General features: G+C 36.1%; 1 protein-coding gene and 1 pseudogene across 6 annotated transcripts in view; one reads left to right on the top strand and one right to left on the bottom strand.

Moving 5' to 3' along the window:
- TCF12 (transcription factor 12) overlaps nucleotides 1-24,332 on the top strand; it is a 373,055-nt gene that overhangs the window by 20,127 nt on the left and 328,596 nt on the right. Inside the window, exon 1 of one of the 6 annotated variants that reach the window (XM_059913203.1) lies at nucleotides 12,445-12,472. The exons of the other annotated variants lie outside the window; for them this stretch is intronic. The gene's annotated coding sequence lies outside the window, so the exon portion shown is untranslated. Of the gene's footprint in view, nucleotides 1-12,444; nucleotides 12,473-24,332 lie in introns of those variants that run through there. 6 annotated transcript variants of the gene reach the window in all.
- On the bottom strand, nucleotides 1,987-14,956 carry LOC132360809 (Krueppel-like factor 4; annotated as a pseudogene).

Genomic DNA, 24,332 nt, shown 5'->3' with positions numbered 1-24,332 from the left:
GCTAAAAACCCTTTAGAAAACAAGCAGTTAGTTTTATTGTAATAGAAACATTCAATAAGATATTAGTTCTTTATGTATAGGCCTTGTGCACAGGGCACGCTTTTACATGAATTATTTAACATAATCTTTATAATAACTCTTTGAGGCAGATTTAGTTTTACTCCCTTTTTTTTGCAGATGAGGAAACAGGCTTAGGTGGTTGAGTAACAGCTACTAAGTGGTGGAATCAGATTTCAAAGGTGATCCATACAATTATGCAGCACTAGCTAGTTATTCAGATTATTTAAAGAAAAACTAGTCTCATGGACAGTTGTGTAATATACTGTTATCAAATACCACAGTTATTTAATATCAAAATTTGGTGAAGTCATCATTGTTAAAATGTGTTTGGTGGAGGGATTGGCTCTTCCTTGATTCTAAACCCAACAATGTATTAACATCACCTGGGGAGCTTTTAACATATGCCCATTCCTGGATCCTGAGGAAATACCCTTCTAATACCAGTTTGTTGAGTGATTTTTTTTTTTTAATCATGAATGCATTGAAGTTTTATTAAATGCTTTCTTTGAATCCATTGATATCATCAGATGGATTTCCTCCTTTGTTCTGTTCATGTAATAAATAACACTAATTGATTTTTGAATGCTAAATCAAGTTTGTGTTTCTGGAATAAATTCTACCTAGTCATAATGTATCATTTTCATATTACTGAATTTAATTTGTTAATATTTTGTTAAGGATTTTTATATCTGTATTTATGATGGATATTGAGCTGTAAATTCTTTTCTTTTTTTGGGTCTGTGTCTTGTTTTGTCATCAGTCACGTTGGGCTCATCTAATGAATTAGGAAGTGTTCCCTTGCTCCTCTTCTATTTTCTGAGAGTGTGTAGAAGTGGTGTTGTCTTCCTTAGATATATAGCAATTCACCAGTGAGACCTTCTAGGCCTAGTGTTTTCTATATAAGAAGGTTTTAAATTGTAATTAATTTCTTTAGTTGATTTAAGGCCATTCAGGTTTTCTGTTTCTTCTTGAATCAATTTTTGTAATGTGTGTCTTTCAAGGAATTTGTCCATTTCATTTGTTATTGAATTTATTGGCCTAACACTATTCATTTCTTTTCAGATAAAATATTATAGGTTTATTTAAAACTTAATTCTTGAGTATACAAAATACAAATTCCACAAAATGTTCATTTTTTTACTTTGTAGTTTACAAATATGCAAAATAGAAGTTTGCTTAAATTTATATTACATATTTATTAAGGCAAGGAACTATATAGAAAAAAACATTTGTTCTGCTTAAGGCATACTTTGGAATAAACCATCACATCTGAAACCACAGCGCATGACAGACTGTGTGCATAAAAACGTTGACGTAAACCAGGTGTATTTACCTGACTTAGATCATAAATGTAGACTGGAAGACAAAAATAGATTTTCCTTGTCAAAGTATGCAGCAGTTTGAGAACTTTGGCCTCATTTGGTACCTTTAGAACCAAGACTCACCAAGCACCATCGTTTAGGCTATTAAAACACATTTTCTGTACCTGAATTTCTTCCTCTTCTAAGATCGTAGTAATGGCTTTTAGAAGGCAAAGAGAATACAAGGTGATCTTTATGCTTATATTGCATCGAAACAATTCAGGGGATTCTGGTCTTCCCTCCCTTCAACTCAGGGGTCTAATTTATACCCTGATATCCACAACATCCAGTCACCCCCTTGGCATTTTCTAAGTCCAGGAATATATATTCAAGTTGGATTTAGAATTGGAATGATAGAAGATCCAGTCACAGACCCCGTCTGTTCTTTGTCATTTGGTTTCCTCATGTCTTCAGATTATCCATTCACAAGTTTACTTGTTGGGAACTTGACCATGGTTGTAGTGCTTTCAAGCTGGGTTCCTCCCCTCACCGGGAAGACAGTGTGAAAGGCAAAAAATACTGAATTCTCGCCTGGCAGTGTGGGTCATATCCACTGTTTTGGGATTTAAAAGTGCATCTTCATGTGTTAGGCAAGGTGGTCCGACCTCGAAAATGCCTGGTCGCACTTCTGGCACCAGAAGAGGCGGTGCCCTGTGTGTTGGCGGTAGTGCCTGGTCAGTTCATCTGAGCGGGCAGATTTCCACCCACAGCCGTCCCAGTCACAGCGGTAAGGTTTCTCACCTGTGTGGGTTCGCAGGTGTGCATTTAGATGAGAACTCTTCGGGTAGGTTTTGCCGCAGCCTGCGTAATCACAGGTGTGAGTGGCCGTCCTTTTCCGGGGCCACGACCTTCTCCCCCTCTTTGGCTGGGGCTCCTCCGGCCTGCAGGAACTGGGTGGCATGAGCTCTTGGTAATGGAGCGGTGGGATCTGCAGCTGCATCTCGTCGGGCAGGAAGGGAGGGTAGTTGGACCCTGGGTGGGGATGGAAGCCCAGGGGTAGCGGCAGGGCAGGATGGCAGTCCCTGCTGCTCAGCAGTTCCTCGGCACCCAGGGTCAGGGTGGTCCTGCTGGGGAGCTGCCGCCCCAGGGGAAAGTCATGCGCAGGCAGCCGGTGGCCATTGCCGAGATGGGGTCCAGTGCCCAAGTGGGCATCAAGGGGCCGACCGACGGTGCACAAGGAGACAGCCTCCTGCTTGATCTTGGGACACATGCGTGCCAGCCTGCTGCTGTAGGGCATCACCACCACCGGGTGGCTGCCGTCCAGGCTGCCTTTGCTAACACTGATGACCGACGGGCTGTCGTACTCGCTGCCAGGGACACTCAACGATGCCTTCAACACAAACTTGCCCATCAGCCCGCCACGTGGCGGCTGCGGCTGCTGCAGTGGAATGTACCCTGGGTCCAGTTCGGGCCACAGAAGCTAGGTCACGAAGCTGCTGGAGGGGCTCACGTTGTTGATGTCCACCAGGTTGAAGGGAGCTCTTGGAGGGAGTGCAGACTCCTGGCCATAGAGGAGGCTGCCGCTCGTGTTGCCCGGCGCCACGCCTGGGTCGCCCCCGGTCTAACACTATTCATAATATTCTATTATCCTTTTATTGCGTTGGATATGTAGTCATGTTTCACCTTTCTCTCTCGATATTGGTAATTGTGTCTTTTCTCTTTTTTCTTAATTAGTCTTATGAGAGAGTTTGTATTTATCCATATATTTTCCATTTACATCATTCTTCATTCCTTTGTGTATATCGGGTTTTCTATTTTGTCTCATTTTTCTTCTGCCTGAAGCATTTTTTAAATTTCTTATAGTATAGAATGCAGACAGTGAATTCTCTTTATTTTTTGCTGCCCTAAAAAGTTTTTATTTTGCCGTTATTTTGGAAGGGTACTTTTGCTGGATATAGAATTATGTTGACTTTTTTCTTTTGACAATTTAAACATGTCTCTCTATTGTGTGTGTTTTGTTTTTGTTTTTTTGCCTTTCATTGTTTTTCATAAGTCTGCAATAATTCTTCTTTGTTCTTTTCTACATAATATTTTTTTCCCTTTGGCTGCTTTTAAAAGTTCCTGTTTTCAGTAATTTGGTTTTAAGATTTCTATGCCTGTATGTATGTGTGTGTTTGTTTGATATGTATGTTTATAGTTGAAACACTTTAGTCATTGTATCTTCAAATGTTTTTCCCTCACAGACTCCAATTACAATTATGTTGGTTCTCTTGATGTTATTCCACAGGTTACGGAGGTTCTATTTTTTTTTTTCAGCCTTCTTTCTCTTTACAGTTCAGTTTTAATAGTTTCTATTATTGTGTCGTCAAGCTAAGGATCTTTTCTTTTGCAGTGTCTAATCTATTCATCCTATCCAGTAAATTTTTCATTTCAGATACTGTATTTTATTTCTAGAAATCCTTTTTTTTTTTTGGTCTTGCATCTCTTTCTTCACAGTGTTCCTGGTTTTCTTTTAATCAGTGAATAATTTATAATAGCTGTTTTCAAGTCTTTGTTTGCTAATATATTTGTATTCTAGGCTTATTTGTATTGACAGATTTTTCTTCTGGTTATGGGTCACTTTTTTTTTTTGCGTCTGCACATGTCTGGTAAATTTTGATTAAATTCTGAACATTTTGAATCTTACACTATTGAGTGGATTTTGTTGTCTTTTATTTATATATATATATATATATATATATATATATTTATTTATTGGCTGCGTTGGGTCTTCGTTGCTGCCTGTGGGCTTTCTCTAGTTGTGGCAGGTGGAGGCTACTCTTCGTTGCGGCATGCAGGCTTCTCATTGCGGTGGTTTCTCTTGTTGTGGAGCACAGGCTCTAGGCGCTTGGACTTCAGTAGTTGCGGCATGTGGGCTCAGTAGTTGTGGCGCGTGGGCTCTAGAGCGCAGGCTCAGTAATTGTGGCCCACGGACTTAGTTGCTCTGTGGCATGTGAGATCTTCCTGGACCAGGGATCGAACCCATGTCCCCTGCATTGGCAGGCAGATTCCCAACCACTGCACCACCAGAGAAGTCCCTGTTGTCTTCTTTTAAATAATACAGGACTTTGTTATGTCATGAGATTGAGTTACTAGAGGTAAACTCAGTCCCTTCAAGTGTCGCTTTTAAGCTTTGTTAGAGTGGGTATAGTGTAATTTTTATGCCAAAAATAGTTTTCCTTGTTGCTAAGTCATAACCCTTCTGAGATATTTATTGAATTCCTTGAATTTTCAATGTTTATGTTCCACTCTGACTGCTTACACCTTTTAAGACATCTCTCAGTCCCATTTGAGCTCTGGGAGTTGTTGAACTTAAAATTCCTTGCTCATTTTTGCCTTCCTTGGTGGAGTTTTACCATATTGTGTGATTTCCTGTTAGTAGCATACTCAAGGGGATGCCATGAAGATTTCTGGAGCTCTTTTTCTATATAGCTTCCTCATCTGGATCTCTGCCCCACAAATTCCAGCTGCCTTTGCCTCCTCGAACTCTAATCTTTAGCCCTTCAACTCAGTGATACCACTCTACTCTGCTTGAGATCCCCTCCCTGCACAATGATCTGCAAATTAACTTGAGGCAGGAAACCAGGATGATGATAGAATTCATGTAGTTTGTTTTCCTTTTCTCAGGGATCGTAGTCTTACATGGTTTGTTTTCCAGTATCTGGAAGCAGACATTTAGCATATATTTTCCAATTTTCTGATTGTTTGCAGTGACAGGTTAAATTCAGTCACAGTTACTACGTCATGGTTGAAATCAGAAGTCCCCTTTTCTTCTTAGGAAGGTAAATGTGGCTAGTAGAAAATGTGTAGCAGAGAGAGTGGAGGCAGGGTTCTTGAATGAGAGCAGTATTCATGAAGTCAGGACAGCTGTGTACGTCTGGTCAGGTGTTAAACTGCATTGTGAGTGATGCCCCTGAAGTTGTGTGGTGCACAGCTTAAATGACAGCTTTGCATGTAGCAGCACTTAGTGAGGATACAAGTGAGAACATGTAGATGTGGAATTGATGGGACCTCCTCTGTTTTTTTTTTTTTTTTTAATTTTCAGTACTTTATTTGTTCTTAAAAAGAAAAAATAATAAAAGGAAATCAGAGAAGGAAACTGCTCCAAATCCATGCCAATTTGGGGACATCCAAGAGTAGAAAATTAATTTTAAAAATATTCACTGTTTAGTCATTGAGATGGCACCTCTTCTTAATTGAGTTTGTAGTGTGAGGTGAAGTGGGCCATTGGAGGTGATGTCAAGGTTTTTATTTTATACGATTTATTTATCACTATGGAGGTGAATAAGCCTTATTCACAAGGATTTTGTGAGGCTTAAATGTGCATGTGAAAATGCTTTCTAAATGACAAAGCAGTATACAGTTTGAAGTGTGGTGTATTGCTGAAGTCTACCCTCTGGGGACTTCCCTGGTGGTCCAGTGGTAAAGAATCTGCCTTGCAACGCAGGGGATGCGGGTTCAATCCCTCGTCGGGGAACTAAGATCCCACATGCCGTGGGGCAACTAATAAGCCCATGCGCCACAACTACTGAGCTTGTGTGCATCAACTAGAGAGCCCACATGCCGCAAACTACAGAGCCCACTCACTCTGGAACCTGCATGCCATAACGACAGAGCCTGTGCCCCCTGGAACCTGTGCACCGCAACTAGAGAAGAGAAAACCTGCACGCCACAACTGGAGAGAAGCCTGCACACCAGGACGAAGGCCACGCCCCCCAGCGAAAGATGCTGCATGCCTCAACAAAGATCCCGGGTGCCACAACTAAGACCCGACGTAGCCAAAAATAAATAAAATAAATAAATAAATAATAATAAATAAATCTTTAAAAAAAATATCATTCACAGTAGTGTCAGATGCTTCACCTTCAACAACAATAACAACAACAACAACAACAAAAACAAAGTCTATCCTCTGGATCTCTACAGAAAAGCCTACATGATGCCCTCGTGTCATAAGTGACCTGAAAACGTTGCTGTAACTCCAAAATATCAGAATTCATATACAAAGAGGAATTTTTTTCCTCTCTTTGAAGAATTTAGTCTAGTATATGAGAGTTTCTTAGTCTCAGGGTAATCTGTGTAGACAGACCTTTAAAAAAATCCCTTTACTTCAGAAGAGACTGTTAAGACAAGCTGGAGTGAATACCAGTGGAGTAGTAAACACTTTTTGTAAGTTGAGAAGATAAAACATTGTTTTCAATGATGCAGTCACCTCAGAATGAAGATAAAGGCTGAAGTTTATGATGGAGTCAGCTCAGAGGTCATAGCCAAAAGTGCAGAAGTAACAGCAGTTTTTGAGGCCTCTATAGAATATTAACATGTTCCATTATCACAAGCATTACCACCCCATTTTACCTTCCTACATTTTCCTCTTGCACTCATCCTTCTATATTATTAGAGGGAAAAGAATGCTTACACTTTTCCATGGTCAGGACATGGAAAGTGGGACGAAAAGTCCCACTTTTTCCCCAGTGAAATCATCATCTATAAGAAATGGACAACAAGGCCCAAATACAGATTACTTCTAAGTGAGCTGATTTTCTCTGCCTGATTTCTCTTGATTCCAGCCAGATTTTGTTGGTGACAATGTGTGAGAGAAAATGTCCTGATTTCGTGACTTCCAGAAAAGGTCATTTTCACAGCATTCTGAAAAGGCAAAGCAGTTGTTAACGTTTAAAAATATGGTTGAAATCCTTGATTTTATCTTTATTCATTCTATTCAATTATTTGAGATATCTATTTGTTTTTAGGTGTTCTGGGTTATTTATTTCATTGACTGTTGCATTATACTGTACCCTAATTAAACATAATTTGTATATTTCTACATATGTTAATATTATTATGAATACTTATTAATACACAGTTTTGTTATCTCAGTAATTTTTGAAAAGTATCTGCCAAAAAGCATCATAATCTCACTCTTCTAATTATTAAACCAGAATGTAAAGTTGTTTTGTTTTACTTTGTTTTATTCTATAATTCTGAGTACATAGAGCATTGTCTGTTACATACAGGAATTCAGTCATTTTATTGGATGAAAAATTATAGATGTAAAACTCGATCTGCAAAAAAAAAAAAAAGTTTCCTTGAAACTCAGTCAGGTATGAATTAAAAACATTTCTTTTAGGTGAGGATGATTTGACAATTTCCTTATCACATACACGCATCAATTGTTGTATTTCTTTATGTAGAAAACAATGTAAGAAGACTTAAGAAAAACATTCATAAAAGATATGAATTGTATGCTTTATTTAACCAACATTTATTCAGCATACACTTTGTGTCAGGCTCTGTGCTTGGTATCTGGGATTATAAAGGTGATATGGGTATGGTCCTCCTCCTGGAAGAGCTTGTAATTTGTTGGGGAAGACAGTCATGTGAACAGGTAAACAGGTAAATAACAGTACAACCTGGAAAGTGCTTTAATAGAAATGATTAAAGTGTCACGAAGTAGAGGTTAAAACAGCTACTTCTGTCCAGAGAATTGGTGCATCTTTTGCTGGTGTACTAGGTGAAGGCATGGTGAGTGGGAAGACTGGGTAAGGGAGAGGCTTTAGATGTACTTTACAGTAGCCACTAGCAACATGTGACTAAATTTCTAGCAGCTAGTTACAATAAACAGCACATATTTAAAGTATAAAGTTTAATAGGAAACTATCACCACGATCAAGATAATGAACATGTATATCCCTTTCTAAAGTTTTCTCATGCCCATTTGTATATCTTTTCTGCCTAGATTAGTTTTCATTTTCTAGAGTTTTTAAGTAAATAAAACCACACAGAATGTCCTTTTTGTTTGGCTTCTTTCACTCAGCATAATTATTTTGAGATTTATCCATGTATCAATAGTTTATTCTTTTTTATTGCTTAATGGTAATTCCTATACCACAATTTGTCTATCCCTTGTCCTGTTTGATGGGTACTTGGGTTATGTCCAATTTTTGATTATTACAAAAAAGCTCTTATGGCCATTCTTAAATAAGTATTTGTGTGGATATTTATATAGTAGATATCTATAAGCTTAAGAAACTGCCAAACACTTTTTCCGCAGTAGTTATCTAATTTTACATTCCTACTTGGAGTATATGAGTTTCAGTCCCTCTACATCCTTGTATGGATACACTTGTTATGGTCATTGTTTTAAATTTTAGCCATTCTAATAGGTGTGTGGTGGTATCTTGTGGTGTTTTTTTTTTTTTTTTAATAAATTTATTTATTTTTGGCTGCATTGGGTCTTTGTTGCTGCACGCGAGCTTTAGTTGCGGCGAGCGGGAACTACTCTTTGTTGTGGCGCACGAGCTTCTCATTGCGGTAGCCTCTCTTGTTGCAGAGCATGGACTATAGGCGTGCGAGCTTCAGTAGTTGTGGCATGCAGGCTCAGTAGTTGTGGCACTTGGGCTTAGTTGCTCCGCGGCATGTGGGATCTTCCCTGACCAGGGCTTGAACCCATGTACCCAGCATTGGCAGGTGGATTCTTAACCAGTGCGCCTCCAGGGAAGTCCCTCTCATTGTGGTTTTAATACATATTTTCCGAATTACTAATGACATTGAGCATATTTTCATGTGCTTACTTGCCATCTTTTATCTTGTTTGGTGAAGGATCTTCACATCTAAGTCTATTTTTTTTTATTTATTTATTTATTTATTTATTTATTTATTTATTTATTTATGCCTGTGTTGGGTCTTCATTTCTGTGCAAGGGCTTTCTCTAGTTGCGGCGAGCAGGGACCACTCTTCATCGCGGTGCGCGGGCCTCTCACTATCGCGGCCTCTCTTGTTGCGGAGCACAGGCTCCAGACGCGCAGGCTCAGTAGTTGTGGCTCACGGGCCCAGTTGCTCTGCGGCATGTGGGATCTTCCCAGACCAGGGCTCGAACCCGTGTCCCCTGCATTGGCAGGTGGATTCTTAACCACTGCGCCACCAGGGAAGCCCTAAGTCTATTTTTAAATAAGATTATTTTCTTATTACTGAGTTTTGAGATTGCTTTAAATAATCTGGGTACAAGTCCTTTATTAGATGTGATTTATTTTCACCCACTTTCTGGGTGGTTTTTTTTCATTCTCTTGAGTATGTTTTGAAGAGTAAAAGTATTTATTTTTGATGAGATTCAGTTTATCAAGTTACTGTTTTACAGATTGTCCTTCTGATGTTGTTATCTAAGAAATCTTAACCTAACCAATGGTCACAAAAGTTTTCCCTTGTATTTACTTCTGCAACTTTTAAAATATAGTTTTACATATAGGTCTGTGATCCATTCTGAGTTTGTTATTTAATATGGTATGAGGTATGGATTTGAAGTTCATTTCTTTGTATATGATTTTCAACTGTTAAAGCACCATTTGTTGAAAAGATTATTCTCAAATGAATTCATTTGCATGTTTATAAAAAATTTTCCGTATATTTATGTGTCTTTTTTCTGTGCTTTATAGTGTTTCTATTGATCTTTGGCTGTTTTTATGCAATACCACACTTGTTTGATTACTGCAGCTTTGTAATATGTCTTGAAATCAGGTAGTGTTACTGTTCTAAATTTGTTCTTTTATAGTGTTTGGTTATTTTAGGTCCTCTGCATTTTCATATACATTTTAGTACTGTTTTGTTAATTGCTACAGAAGAAAAGCCTTCTGGGATTTTGACTGGGATTGCTTTAAATCCATAGATAAGTTTGGGGAGAAATGACATCTTGACAATACCAAGTTTTCTGACCCCATGGGAAGATAATATAATTTTGTTTATTTAGATCATTTTAGTTTCTCTGAGCAATATTTTTTAGTGATCTCTATATAGGTCTCTCACATATATTATTAGATTTATAAGTATTTCATACTTCTTGATGCTGTTATATATAGTATAGTTTTTATTTTATTTTATTTTGTTATTTTTTTTAAAGACTTAAAAAAATTATTTATTTTATTTATTTATTTTTGGCTGCGTTGGGTCTTTGTTGCTGTGCCCGGGCTTTCTCTAGTTGCAGTGAGCGGGGGCTACTCCTCGTTTCGGTGCGTGGGCTTCTCATTGCGGTGGATTCTCTTGTTGTGGAGCATGGGCTGTAGGCACACAGGCTTCAGTAGTTGTGGCTTACGGGCTCTAGAGTGTGGGCTCAGTAGTTGTGGTGCACGGGCCTAGTTGCTCCGCAGCATGTGGGGTCTTCCTGGACCAGGGCTCGAACCCATGTCCCCTGCATTGGCAGGCGGATTCTTAACCACTGTGCTACCAGGGAAGCCCCTATGGTATTGTTTTTAAAATTCCATTTCTGATTGTTAGTTACCAGTATATAGAAATATAATTGAGTTTTGTGTGTTGACATTATGTCCTGCACAGATTTTTAAAACTTATTAATTCCAGTACTTTTTTGTAGATTCCATTCTATAGAGATATTCTGTTGCTGGTCATGTAGTCTGTGAGTGAAGGCTGTTTTACTTCTTGGTTTCTAATCTGGATGCCTTATTGTTATTATTATTTTTTCTTTTCTGATTGTACTTTATTGCAACTAGTATAATTTTGAATGCAAGTGGTGAGAACAGAACAACTTGATTTGTTTTGGATCTTGGAGGAAAAGTATTTAGTCTTTTACCATTCAGTGTGATGTTAGCTGTAGGCTTTAATGTAGTGCCATTTATTAGACTGAGGAAGTTTCCTTCTGTTAAAACTTCTGAGAGATTTTTCCAGGAATGGACGTTGGGCTTGCCATATGCTTTTTTTGGATCTATAGAGATGATCACATGGCTTTTCTTTTTAAATTTGTTAGTATATGGGGGAGTTACAGTGATTGATTTTTTTATTGTTAAACCAAGTTGCATTATGCAGATAAGCCCCATGTGGTCATGAAGAATTAATCTTTTTATATGTTGTTGGAATTTATTTGTTAAAATTTCTTCACATGTTGATGAACATAGGTAATTTTCTTTTCTCCTAATGTTTTTTTGTCTGATTTTGACACCAGGTTAATGCTGGATTCATAGAATAGCTGGGCAGTATTCCCTCTTTTTAAATTTTCTAGAAGAGTTTGTGTATAATTGATATTATCTCTCCCTTAAATATTTGTTGTTACCAGTGAAACCATCTGGGTCTGGACCTTGTTTTTGTTGGAAGACTTTTAACTAAAAATTCAGCTACTTGGATGATTGATTTCTTCTTGTTTAAACTTTGGTAGTTTGTATTTCTCAAAGAATTTGTTTATGTCATTTAAGTTGTTGAATGAAGAATTTGTTTATGAAGAATTTGTTTATATCATTTAAGTTGTTGAATGTAAGTTGTTTATGTCATTTAAGTTGTTGAAATAGAGTTCATAATATTTGCTTATTATTCTTTTAATATCTGTTGAATTTGTAGTAATGTCACTGCTCTTATTCTTGATATTGCTAATTCATTTCTTCTTTCTTTTTTCCCTTGATCACTCTGACTAAAAGTGTATTAGTTTTACGTATCTTCTCAAAGAACCAGCTTTGGATTCAGTGGTTTTCTTTATTTTATTTTATTTTCTCATTTCTTTGATTTCTGGTGTGATTTTATTATTTGCTTTCTCTTTACTTCAGGTGTAATTTTTTCTTTTTAAGTTTTAGAATTTGAAGTCATTAATTTGAGACTTTTCTTATATAGGTCGTTAGTGCTATAAATTCCCCCCTCTCCTCAAGTACTCCTTTAGTAACATTTCACAAATTTTGATATGTTGAGTAGTTATTTTCATTTAGGTTAAATATTTTCTAATTTCTCTTTGATTTCTTCTTTGACCCATGAATTATTTAGAAGTGATTGTTATTCAGGTTACAAATATTTGGGGAGAATATCATTTTAGGGATATTTCTGTTGCTGATTTCTAGTTTAATTCCATTATGGTCAGAGAACATACTTTGTATGAATTGAGCCCTTTCAAATGTACTGAGTCTTGTTTTATGGCCTGGAATATGGTTTGACTTGGCAAATGTTCTTCTTCTCTTGGTTGGTGGAATGTTTTCTAAATCAGATCATTTTGGCTTACAGTATTGTTCAGATCTTTTATATCCTTTCTGATTTTCTTTTAGGTTGATTTACCAGTTGTTGAGAGAGGGGAATTGAAATCTCTGACTAGAGTTGTGAGTTTTTTATTTATCCTTGCAGTTATATTAGTTTGTATACACATATTTTGAAGCTCTATTATTATATGCATTAATGTTTAGGATTTTTATATCCTCTTGATGTGTTGACTGCTTTATCATTATGAAATGGCCTCCTTTATCCCTATTAATATTCTTTGCTCATAAATTTACATGGTATTAATAAATATACTTCAGCTTTCTTTTGATGTGTTAGCACTGTATACTTTTTCCTTATTTTTGTTTTTAACTTTGTTCTATTTAAAGTGCCTTTATTTTAGGCAGCATGTACATTGAGTTTTGCATTTTTACCCAGTCTGAAATCTTTGGTTTTAAACTGGAAATTTTAATGTGGTGTTTGATATGGTTAGAGTTAAATGCATCATCTTGCTGTTTGTTTTCTATTGATATTTATCTCACATGTTTTTTGTTCTTCTTTTTCTGCCTTCATTTTAGGATAAATTGAGTATTTTTATGATTCTATTTTGTATTCTTCGTCACCTTATTAGGAAAAACTTTTTGTCGTTAATTTAGTGGTTGTGTAGGATTTATAGTATACATTTTCAACTTATCTTAATGTACCTTAAGGGATATCATGTCATTTCATGTATAGTTCAAGCACCTTACCATAGTGTACATCCATTTCTCCCATCCCAGCTTTTGTGTTATTGTTGCCATACATTTTACTTTTACATATGTAATAAATCCAGCACCAGATCCTTGTTATTTTTGTTTAATCCATCATCTTTTAAAGAAATTTCAATAATAAGAAAAACCCATATACATTTATTAAGTTACCATTCCCATTGCTCTTTATTTCTTAGTATAGATCCGCATTTCCATCTGGCATCATTTTCCTTGTGTTTGAAAAACTGTAATATTTCTCATAGTGGAGATCTGTTGGTAGTGAATTCCTTTTAGCTTTTGCATGTCTCAAAAATTCTTGAGTAGTTCTTTGTTTTTAAGAAAGTATTTTTGCTAGGTATAGAATTCTAGATGGGTAGCTTTTTCTTTCAGTATTTTAAAGATTTGCTCCAGTGTCTTCTTGTTTTTACAATTTCCAATGTGGAATCTAATGTCATTCTTATTTTTGTTTCTCTGTATGTAATGTGTATCTTTTTTCTCTGTTTGCTTTTGAGATTAAAAAAAATGACTGGCTTTGAGCAATTTGATTATGATGTGACTTGGTGTATGCATGTCTTCATGTTTCTTTTGCTTGGTATTTGTTGAACTTCTTTGATCTGTGAGTTTATAATTTTCATCAAATTTGGGCAAATTTTGGAAACTTTCTTCATATAATTTTCTGTGCCCCCTCACCTTCAGAAACTCCAATTATATGGGTAGAAGGACTCTTGGAGTTGTGCCACAGCTCTCTTCATTTAAAAAAAAAAATCCTCTTTTCTCTTTGTGTTTAATATTGGATTGTTCTGCTGTGTCTTCAAGTTTACTGCCTTTTCTTCTGCCATGTTTAACCTTCCATCAATCCTGTTCTGTGTAATTTTCATCTCATACATTATAGTTTTCAACTCCAGAAGCTTGATTTGTGTCTTCTTTTTTTTTAAGCTTTTAAAATTTTATTTATTTTTGGTTGCTTTGGGTCTTTGTTGCTGCGTGTGGGCTCTCTAGTTGCAGCGAGCGGGGGCTACTCTTTGTTGTGGTGCGCGGGCTTCTCATTGTGGTGGCTTCTCGTTGTGGAGCACAGGCTGTAGGTGCACGGGCTTCAGTAGTTGTGGCACGCAGGCTCAGTAGTTGTGGCACATGCGCTTAGTTGCTCCACAGCACGTGGGATTGTCCCAGATCAGGGCTCGAACCTGCGTCCCCTGCATTGGCAGGCAGATTCTTAACCACCGGGCCACCAGGGAAGTCCCCGATTTGTGTCTTCTTATATCTTCCACATCTCTAAACTTTCTGAACATATGGAATAGTTATAGTAACTGATTTAATATCCTGGTTGGTTGGTTCTTACATCTGTGTCAGTTGTGGTTGGAGTCAGTTGATTTTTCCCCTCTCTGTATGGTTTGTACCTTTTTGCTTCTTTGTATGGCTAGTAATTTTTTATTAGGTTTCAGATTTTGTTGTGATTTTACCTTGCTGGGTGCTGTATATTTTTATATTACTAAAACTATTCTTGAACCTTGTTCTGGACGTAGTTAAGTTACTTTGAAACATCTTAATCCTTTTTGGTCTTTTTAAGATTTGTTAGGTGGGTCCAGAGTAGTGCTTGGGCTGGGGCTGATTATTCCTCACTACTGAGGGAGTCTGTTTTATGTTACTCTACCTGTGCCTCAAGACTCATGAAATTTTTCAGTCTCGCTGCTGGGAGCAGATATTATTACTGGCCCTGTGCTTGACACTTTTTATCTTTTGGGGTTATTCTTTCTCCAACTTTAGGTAGTTTCCTTACATGCATGTGCTGATCATTACGCAAGGGGAACCCTCTTGCAGGAGTTTGCTTGCTCTCAGTGCTGCTCTCTGGCTCTCCATCCTGCTTATTCTGTGAGGTCCATGTTCTGAATTCACTGCGTCTGTCAGTCTCCACCTTCACTTCCCCCTAGTACCTCTGCTTGGGAACTTTCTCACGTCAGTAAGTTTGATCATTTGTAGGGCTCATCTTATTTGTTTCTTGACTCTCAAAGATCATTGTCCTTTGTCACCTGTTGTCCAGTGTCTTGAAAATTGTTGTGTCATTTGTTTTCTCCGTTTTATGCTTTTTTTCAGGCATGAGTGTAAATGCAGTCCCTATTATTGCCTATGACTCTGTCTTTACTGGAAACAGAACTTCTGCCTGTTTATATTTAAGTTAGTTTTTTTTTTAATATTTATTTTCTTTATTATTATTATTTTTGGATGTGTTGGGTCTTAATTGCGGCACGTGGGATCTTCGTTGAGGCATGTGGGATCTTTTTTGTTGTGGCACGTGCTCTCTTCATTGCTGCACTCGGGCTTCTCTCTAGTTGCGGCGTGAGGGTTTTCTCCCTCTAGTTGTGGCCTGCAGGCTCGAGGGCACGTGGGCTCTGTAGTTGTGGTGCGTGGGCTCCAAAGCGTGTGGGCTCTCTAGTTTGTGGCATGTGGGCTCTCTCGTTGAGGCGTGTGAGCTCAGTAGTTGTGGCGCATGGGCTTAGTTGTCCTGTGGTGTGTGGGATCTTAGTTCCCCGACCAGGGATTGAACCCATGTCCCCTGCATTGCAAGGCGGATTCTTTACCACTGGACCACTGGGGAGGTCCCTAAATTAGTTTTAAAAAATAAAATTCATTTCCTCAGTTGCACTAGCCACATTCTAAGTACTTAATAGCCACATATATCTAGTGGCTACCATATTGGAGAGTACAAGTATAGAATATTTCCATCATTGTAGAAAGTTCTGTTGGACTGTACTTCATTAGGCTGTGTATTGTTATATTGGGTTGGCCAAAAGGTTCGTTTGGGTTTTTCTGTAAGATGTTACAGAAAAACCCAAACGAACCTTTTGGCCAACCCAATATGTAGTGTGCTTATATATGTAATAAAAGCTCATATAAAAAGTGTAATTAGATTTATGTTTTGTTTCTGCCATAAACAATAATTAAGTTTATGTTTAAGTTAGGCTTATATATTTCTGTTTACACAAAGGCATCTAGCTTGTTAATTTTGAGTTAACCAAATTTATATAACTTATATAGTGGATTGTGAAACTGGGACTGGGTTTCAACTTCATTGCTCTTTTCTCTGCATTATAGCACTGTGAGAAATTTCTGGCTTGTTGTGTCATGTCTTATTTTGAATTGTTTGTTTCTTGTGGCACTTATCATTCTGATTGATAATGTTCTGGACCCTTTGTAGTCACAGGCCTAAGACAGTACCTGGCATGCAGCAGGTGCTTAAATACTTGTTTATTCAAAAAATATTTATGCACTTACTTGAGCCTGACATTCTGTATGGGATATAAGACTAATTTCTGTTGCAGACCTGATAGACTATGAATATGCATTCATCCATAGAGAGGCTACAATACCCTAAAAGTAGAGTGAACCTATATCCTGAAAACTTAAACTAGATTTCCAGTCATTCTACCAGGTGAGATGTGGAGTGGCATAGCTGAGCTAACTTACAATCTAACAAAAAATAGTGCTCCCTTTTCCTCAGTGAATGTTGGAGCTATTTCATGTAGAGAGCAATGTCCAACGGTTAAATAAGAACTGTTGAAGAGCTGACTATGAATGTTAGTTAACTAGCTGGCTTCATGAAATATGGAAGCGAGAATCCAGCTTTTATAGGAGAAACACCTTCCATACTTAGGAAACCAATTTTCTTCAGTCCAATCTATTGTAAATTGAGAAATTGGGGACAGTTTAGTCAATATTTAAGTTTCTTGTTTTGACTTGGCTGTTTAATCTACTTAATTGTTAAGAAAGAATTTCATATTCAAGTATCAAATGCTTATGCTATTACATGGTTAGTTATGCTTGTTACTATTTAATACAATTGTTTAAAAACAGGTCATGTCATGCTTTGGTGATGCAAGCAAATATTGAATAGACGTTCACAGGCATCTGTTTCAGTTAACTTTGGTCTTAAAAAGAAATAGGATTATTATTCAGTTTTTTGACATGACAAAATTAATCTGAAAAATCAAAATAAATAACTACTATAAAATAGAGTGTATATCTCTTTTACAAATGAAATCACTATCTCTGAGTTGTAATGTTTGAAAATGCATTTGTCAAATATGTAATTTATTTGTATTCTGACTTATCTAAAAAAGAATTTGAGTTGGACATATTCACTTGCTAGAGAAAGGAAATGATTAAATTAAAATTTCCTAACTAATACACATTTACTGTTTTAATAGTCATTTTATTAATAATAACTGCATTGTAGAATTTGGTTTGAGTCTTTTTTGCAATAAAGTTCTGTTTTCAGTAATTTCAGAAGTCTTTACAAGTGCATGGAGCAAAATTTAGACTTTCAGAGATTTGCTTTGAGATTTAAGGTATTTTAATAGCTACATCCAAAAGTACTTTTGTTAACACAAAGCTATTTTGTTGTGCCTTATCCTAATTCTCTGAGATATAAACTAAGTTTTGAGATTAGATAAAACCATTAGTTCAGTAAATAAGTACTTACTGTATGTTCAACACTGTGCTAAGTGCTTTGAGGATAATAAAGATGTATTGGATGTGGCAGTGTAGCTTTATATATCTAACAGAAGAGAGAATATGTATACTAATAATACAAATGCAAACATTGTTGGATTCTTATAGACATGTTATAGAAAAAAACCTATAAAAAAAACTCAGTGAGTAAATGGGCTAACATGACTGTCTTTTCCCCCTTACATATCTAACCTTATTGTTAAAATAAAAACCACTAGTACAAGACTCTATAGTTAAATTTGTATAAGCAGTCTCAAAATCTTACGGTACAGTGTCTAGCACAGTACAGTTAAACAGGTAGTATTGTGTACATAGTGTTAATAGATACGTGGGGAATGAATGCTTGTGAAAACTGTTCTTCTTGAGGCTTTGTATCAGTAACTAACTTACACTTTCCATCATTTTCAAAGTGCAGATCATTACCTATTAGTGGGTTAAGAAATCATTTTAGTGGATCTCACAGAGCATGATAAAGAAATGGAACAGTATCACATGTACTTAGAGGATTGTTTTTGTAAAATTTGTTTGTTATTTAAATATACATTTGTGTACACTAGGTGGTGATATAAAATGTATTTAACAGTAAGTGGATTGTGGTTTAAAAAAAAAAAAAAATTGAAAGCCACAGCTTTAGTAGTTGGTTTTAGCTGTTTTCAGAGTGTCAGTTTCTCTTACTATTTTGTAAGGTGTGAAAATGATTGGATTTTCATATCTGACATGATGGGTTTGCTCTTTGTTAATGCTGCTTTGCAAAATGCTAGGTACTGGGGTTTAAACTCCACTCCAGATTTTCCTGTATTTGATAACGGGTCTCTTACAACTTTTTTTGTTCTTAGTAGCCTTTAGTCTTTTGGGTCACTGACCTTTAACTCATGTTAGACAACTACCTTTAAAGAAAAAAGACAGCTTTATTGACATTGGAAGCAATAGACATTTTAATCCATATTAAGGACAATATCTCAGAAATATAAAGAGAGAAACTAGAATATAATTATATAAAAACAAAAACAAAAAAACACAGCATCAAGCAGGAGAAAATTCTTCCAGTTAATGATGTAACCTACCTGGGCCTCATTTTGAAAAGAAAGAGGAGGTTGTTACTGAATCTCTCAGGTTACTTTCTTATACAAATTTGGAACACTTGAGACATCTTTAATTCTCTTTCAGCTCTGGAATTCTACAAATATTTGGAATGATACTATAAACAGCTTCACTTTCAGGAATTCAGAACCCCTAATGAAGTGGAAGTGAATTGTGTTCACTAATATGTGCACATTAAAATTACTTTACAAGAGTAAAGAGTCTGGACTGTTTGACAAAGTTGGTATAGAAAAATTAAATGCTCATAGCCTGTATATTGGAAAAAATATCTTAGAACTTTCCGTGAATTGAATGTTTCTTTGAAGCAGGTTGAGGCTAATTTTTTTTACCCTCTGTAGTAGGATCATTTTCTGAAATTGTAATGAAAATCAATTGCAAAAGATAATTCAGCATTTAAGTACTCTTTAACTTCTATTTTCTAGGAACACATATAGTTCTTAAAATGAGATTATTTTCAGAATCGTAGCAGGTCATTGCTTTTATTGCTCTTTCACACTACTTGATTTTTGGATATGATTGTCATGGTCTTTGCTGTTAACTTGAGGGCTACTACAGTATAGAAAACACAGCTTACTCGATTTGGGAATGTGGTGTGGTATAAGTTGAATAGAGATGAAAAAACAATTTCTTTAGGTCAGAAGTATTTTACATCTGGAAACATACCCTCGAACTCTGGCTGTAGTTTTTCCACATGTGTCATTTATTAGCAAATATATTTCCTTGAAATTTTGACAGAGTGTACTATGGAAATGGTTTTAGAGCCTCTACTCTTTCTTCCTAAGGAAAGCTTTAATTCTAGGCAGAATTTAGCTTTGTTTTGATAAGGTGTTAAATCTTCAGTCAGTGTAGGAGACATTCTTAACCAAAGTACTATGCCTGTACTGTTTTCATCTTTGCTTTAATTTTTTTAGGAAAAGTGTTTTGAGATATTTGAAAAGGGAGAAATCTTTGATCAAATTTGAGTTGGACTCAGTGTTTTATTTCATTGGCCTTCATGCTTTAGGACATCTGCTTTAAAATATGAAAGAGGGTTCCCACTCTCAACCTGCCCTCCCTCTTTCTGGATGCATCTGTTTATTTTGAAGTAACCCTGGTTCTCTATGAACTGTCAGGTACTGTTGATTCCTTGTATTAGAGCAAGTGGAAATTGGTACGGTTGTGACAGGATATATACCCTGTGTTTCAAGGAGGAATCAGCCAGAGTTTGAACATTGTTCATGTATGTATGGTAGGGTGCCGCTAACTTGATTCCCGGAGAACATGAGATTGCCATGGCAACAAAAGCTCTTTGAAGGCAGAAATCTTGGCAGAGTGGTTGGGTCTTTTGAAGTGCTGGGTGTTTTGATAGGAAAGGATCCAGTCAGCAATAAGCACACAACTGTCGGCCAGCAGTCAAGGAAAATAAGCATTTCGCTTTTAGCTTTAACTTGAGGGCAAATATATTTTGTTTCCCCCTCAATGCTAATCTTCCTTCAAAACAAATATTTACATGAGGTTTTCTTACCACATGTATGCTGTTTCACGAATATAAGTTTCCAGGCATGTGCTTTGTGATGTTTTGGCTGGCCTAAAATTGTCTCAATTTTTGGTAAAATCATAGTTGTATAATGCGTTCTAATACTAATGGGTTCTGATATTAAAAGTAGAGTAGGTAAAAATCAGTACAAAGTACTTAGTTCAGAATTTGGTATTGTTTAAGAACTAGTGAAAAACAAAAATAAATCCTCAAACTCCATGATCTGCCTACTGTTTTCAAGATCCTTATCTGACCAACTTTCTTTTTTTTCTCTCTCTCTATTCTCCACTGTTAATCTCAGCCTTCATCATGGTTTTGCTCTTGTGGATGTTCAGTCCTGCTTCTGGGCCATCACTCCTGCGTAGCATGCCTTCTCATTTTTCTTTCCAAACACTACTCATCTCAGAATTTCCTTCTCAGGTTTCACTTTTGTTATTAAGCTTTCCCTGTCTACTGTAACCTCCAGGAATCTTTTCCTTCCCAAACTCTTGATTAGAATTTACATATTGAATAATTTATAGCTTAATATGATTTTACACATTTTTTTTGTTTATGTGTTTTGTGTTGTGGGTTGGACCAGTTTTTTTAGTAATAAGCTTTTTGTGGTCAGGAATTGTGCCCTCTTGTGTCTTATAATAAAGGACCAGACACATGGCTAGACTTAGTGAAAACTAATTCATTAATGGTTTTAATTTAAACTATGTTAATGTTCAAAAATTATGTTCAAATAATAGACTGTTTAGCTTTTTAATAGATTGTATATATAGTCATCATAAACAATGTACTATCTCGAGGATACTGTGTTATTTTTAATGCTTGTTCCCAGGGCTAATAATTTGTGTAGATCTTTTCCCAACCACAATTCTTTTTTTTTTTTTTTTAATATTTATTTATTTATTTTGGCTGCTCCGGGTCTTAGTTGCGACACGTGGGATCTTCATTGTGGCACGTGGGATCTTCATTGTGGCACACAGGATCCTTTGTTGCGGCATGCGGGATCTTCTGGTTGCAGCATGCAGACTTCTTAGTTGCAGCATGTGGACTGTTAGTTGCCGGCAACCACAATTCTTCATATAAACTGAAGAACCCAGAAAATGATTTGGATGACTTTTCTCAGTTCTCCTAAGAATGATACGTAGTTGGTATCATTCTTAATGCCTAGGAAACAAGTAAATTGAGTACATTCAGTGAATGACTTAGGGTACTAGGGCTTAATTCTTATGTGGAACCACAGTTGAGAATGGGACATACATGTCATTTCTGTTTTACACTCAGTTTCCTCATGTATGAATGACTAGCTTGAATCTTTCTATATGTTGATTTTGTTGTTCTTTTCTATTTCTTTTTCCAATATGCTGGTAAAACTTTTAAGGAAAGCCATTCCTGAGACCAGATGGAAGTTTTGCTATTTGGTTTATTAGAAGCTGTTGAAATGATAGCCCAGTTTTAAGCAAAACTATTGTCTGCAGATGTAAAATACAATCCCCACTTTTTAGACTAGATCAATATAAAATAGGGAAATTTTTGGTATTACAAAAACTCTTAAAAGATTTTCTCCCTCTAATCTGTGACTGAAGAAGGAGGTAAAAAGCTACCTGCTGAATCAGGTATTTTAGGATTATTTTATTATTCTGTCTGAAAAAGAATCTATTAGTTATTTGCATGCATTTTATACCTAGAAATGTTAAACTTCAGCCTTTATTTTTAAAAGTAATTTTTCATTGAAGAAATATCTAAAGTACATAAGTTCAAAATTCACATTTAGCCCTTTGCTTTTGTTTACTGAACATGTCTAGGGGAAATGCCTAGGGCCTTAGGGGAGTGCCAGTGTCCTTTGGGTCTGTTAAAGCTTTAGGGATAGTCATCATTCACAGGATAGTTATTAGTCCCTTAATATAGGTGGAGTAAAGAAGCTCTGTAGTTAATCATTATGGAAAATGCTTTGATGGTTAATGATTTACATATAGTTCTTTATTGTGTCTGATAGCATGAGTTGTATTTAGATGAATTTTCTTAAAAAAGTAATACTTTGTTTTAATTGTTTTGATTAAAATCTTTATAAAATGTATTATAAATTTTATTATTTTCTTAAAGCTTACCAAATGTATTATAAATTTTATTATTTTCTTAAAGCTTACCAAATGTCTGTCTTTGTCAGGGTTACAGTCATGGATATTTGTTGTACTTTGCTCTAATAGAGTGATGGTGTATTGTATTATGATGAAGGTTGATAGGGTTGTTTGATTCTATGTGAATCTTTTCCTGATTACTGTACGTTTATATGTGGCATTTTAATATTTTATTTCCTTGTTACCTATAGTAATTTATCAGTTTCTCAGTTTTTAACGAGACTAACCCAAGTTTTAGCTTTTCTTATGTTGTAAAATCTTTATTCAGCTGTATAACCTAACCTGCTCAAAACTGACCTATGGTTAATGAGGTAAGTATTGTTAAAATCAGAGACTGTGTTGCTATTTGAAAATAGGCCTGGGAGTGATTTTCACCCCTCTTGTGGAGGAGAGCACATGGGCTTTGTTTAAACTCTTTTTCTGGGCTATTTCTCTCATTGTCTCTGGGTATAGTTGATTGCAGTCACTTGATATATGAGTATGAAATATATGGACTGTTGTCATTTCTCCTTCAGGTGACTTTGATATTAAAATTTTTAAAAACACTTTTGTTTTTTTCTCGTGTGGTAGCAAAATTTATTTGAAAAAAATATCAAAGTAAATGGTTTATATATATTAAATGTGTTTGAACATGAAACTTAAAGCCAGCCAATTGTGAATTAAAGGTATATCAAGTACTTATTAAATAATATAAATGTTTTTGGCATAAATGGATTAAGTTGATTGAATTTATAATTATTGATAGTGATATTGCTGCATTAAACTCTAATATGCTGTGATAAGGAACATTCTTTTGAATACATCCTAACCTGTCCTGATGTGAGGAAGCCTTTTCTGTAAATGTAAGGGGAAAAAAATTTAAATCATCCCTTTTGGTTATTGAGAGCGGAGACTGGGTTGTCTCAAGTTAAATTCTTGTCAAGGACATTCGTTGGTACTGGATGGAACATAATTAGTTTACTAATTTGTTGAGTTCTGTATAGTTCGTGAAACTCATGGTTTTTGTTTGAGCCTTTCTTTAACTCTGGCTTCCTCTCAGTCTTTTGTGTTTGTGAATCTGTCTAGTTCATTGAGTGACGAGGATAGGCAGAGTTGTATGCCAAGGACCAGATGTGTCTCTTTCCTCACTGCGATACTCTTGGCTTTTTGTTGACCTTTACATATAAAGGATTTGGCTAAGCTCAGAGGAGAGGAAGTGGGGAACCAACTGATTAGGATTTGTTCTGGGTTCAAAAAAAATTCATAAAGGGAGAGAGGATGTTCATTACTGAGAATTGGGTAGGGGCACTGCCCCAGGTTTTTCAGCTCAGCCTCACTAGGGTAAAAAATGGAGGTCAAGTGTCGGGGCAGATAATCTATCCATTGGAGCTTTTCTTATCTGAGGAAATTTGAACACAGTAACCGTAGTTGAATTGCCAGAAAGTGTGTGTTGTTTCATATTAAGCTAGTTAATCGAGGAACTTCTCTTTTAGCTAGATAAAAATATATATCAATTTTTGAGCTACTCATTGGTACTAAACAGGAATATAATTTTGATCCCTATTTCTTTGGCTTGGGTTTAATTAGAAACAGTTGAAAAAGCTGGCCCCCGTTATTTTCTTTTCGATCCATTCATATAGTATTACTCTTAGAGCACTAACCTAAGATGAATTAGATTGCTTTTCAGTTAATTTGAAACAAATAGGAGCCATCTGGAAGTGTAGTAACATGGCTTTGACTTTTACTCTGAGTGAAATGGGATGCTATTGAAGGGAATGACATCTGACTTAATGCTTTAACAGTATCTTCTTGGCTGCTGTGTAGAGCATAGTAGAAAGAAGAGACCAATTAGGAGGCTATAGAACATGTGGTTAAATTTTAGATGTACACTGAAAGTAGGACTGATAGATGTTAGGCCTCAGCAACAGAAAGAATAGTAACTAATTGAGAATGGGAAGACTGAAGGAGGAACACATCCTTTTTTTGTTGTTGTTGTAAGAAA

This window comes from Balaenoptera ricei, chromosome 2 (assembly GCF_028023285.1).
Source record: "Balaenoptera ricei isolate mBalRic1 chromosome 2, mBalRic1.hap2, whole genome shotgun sequence".
In the NCBI taxonomy this organism is placed as follows: Eukaryota; Metazoa; Chordata; class Mammalia; order Artiodactyla; family Balaenopteridae; genus Balaenoptera; species Balaenoptera ricei.
The sequence above is the reverse complement of the archived record's forward strand: the minus strand, read 5'-3'. Positions and strand labels throughout refer to the sequence as shown.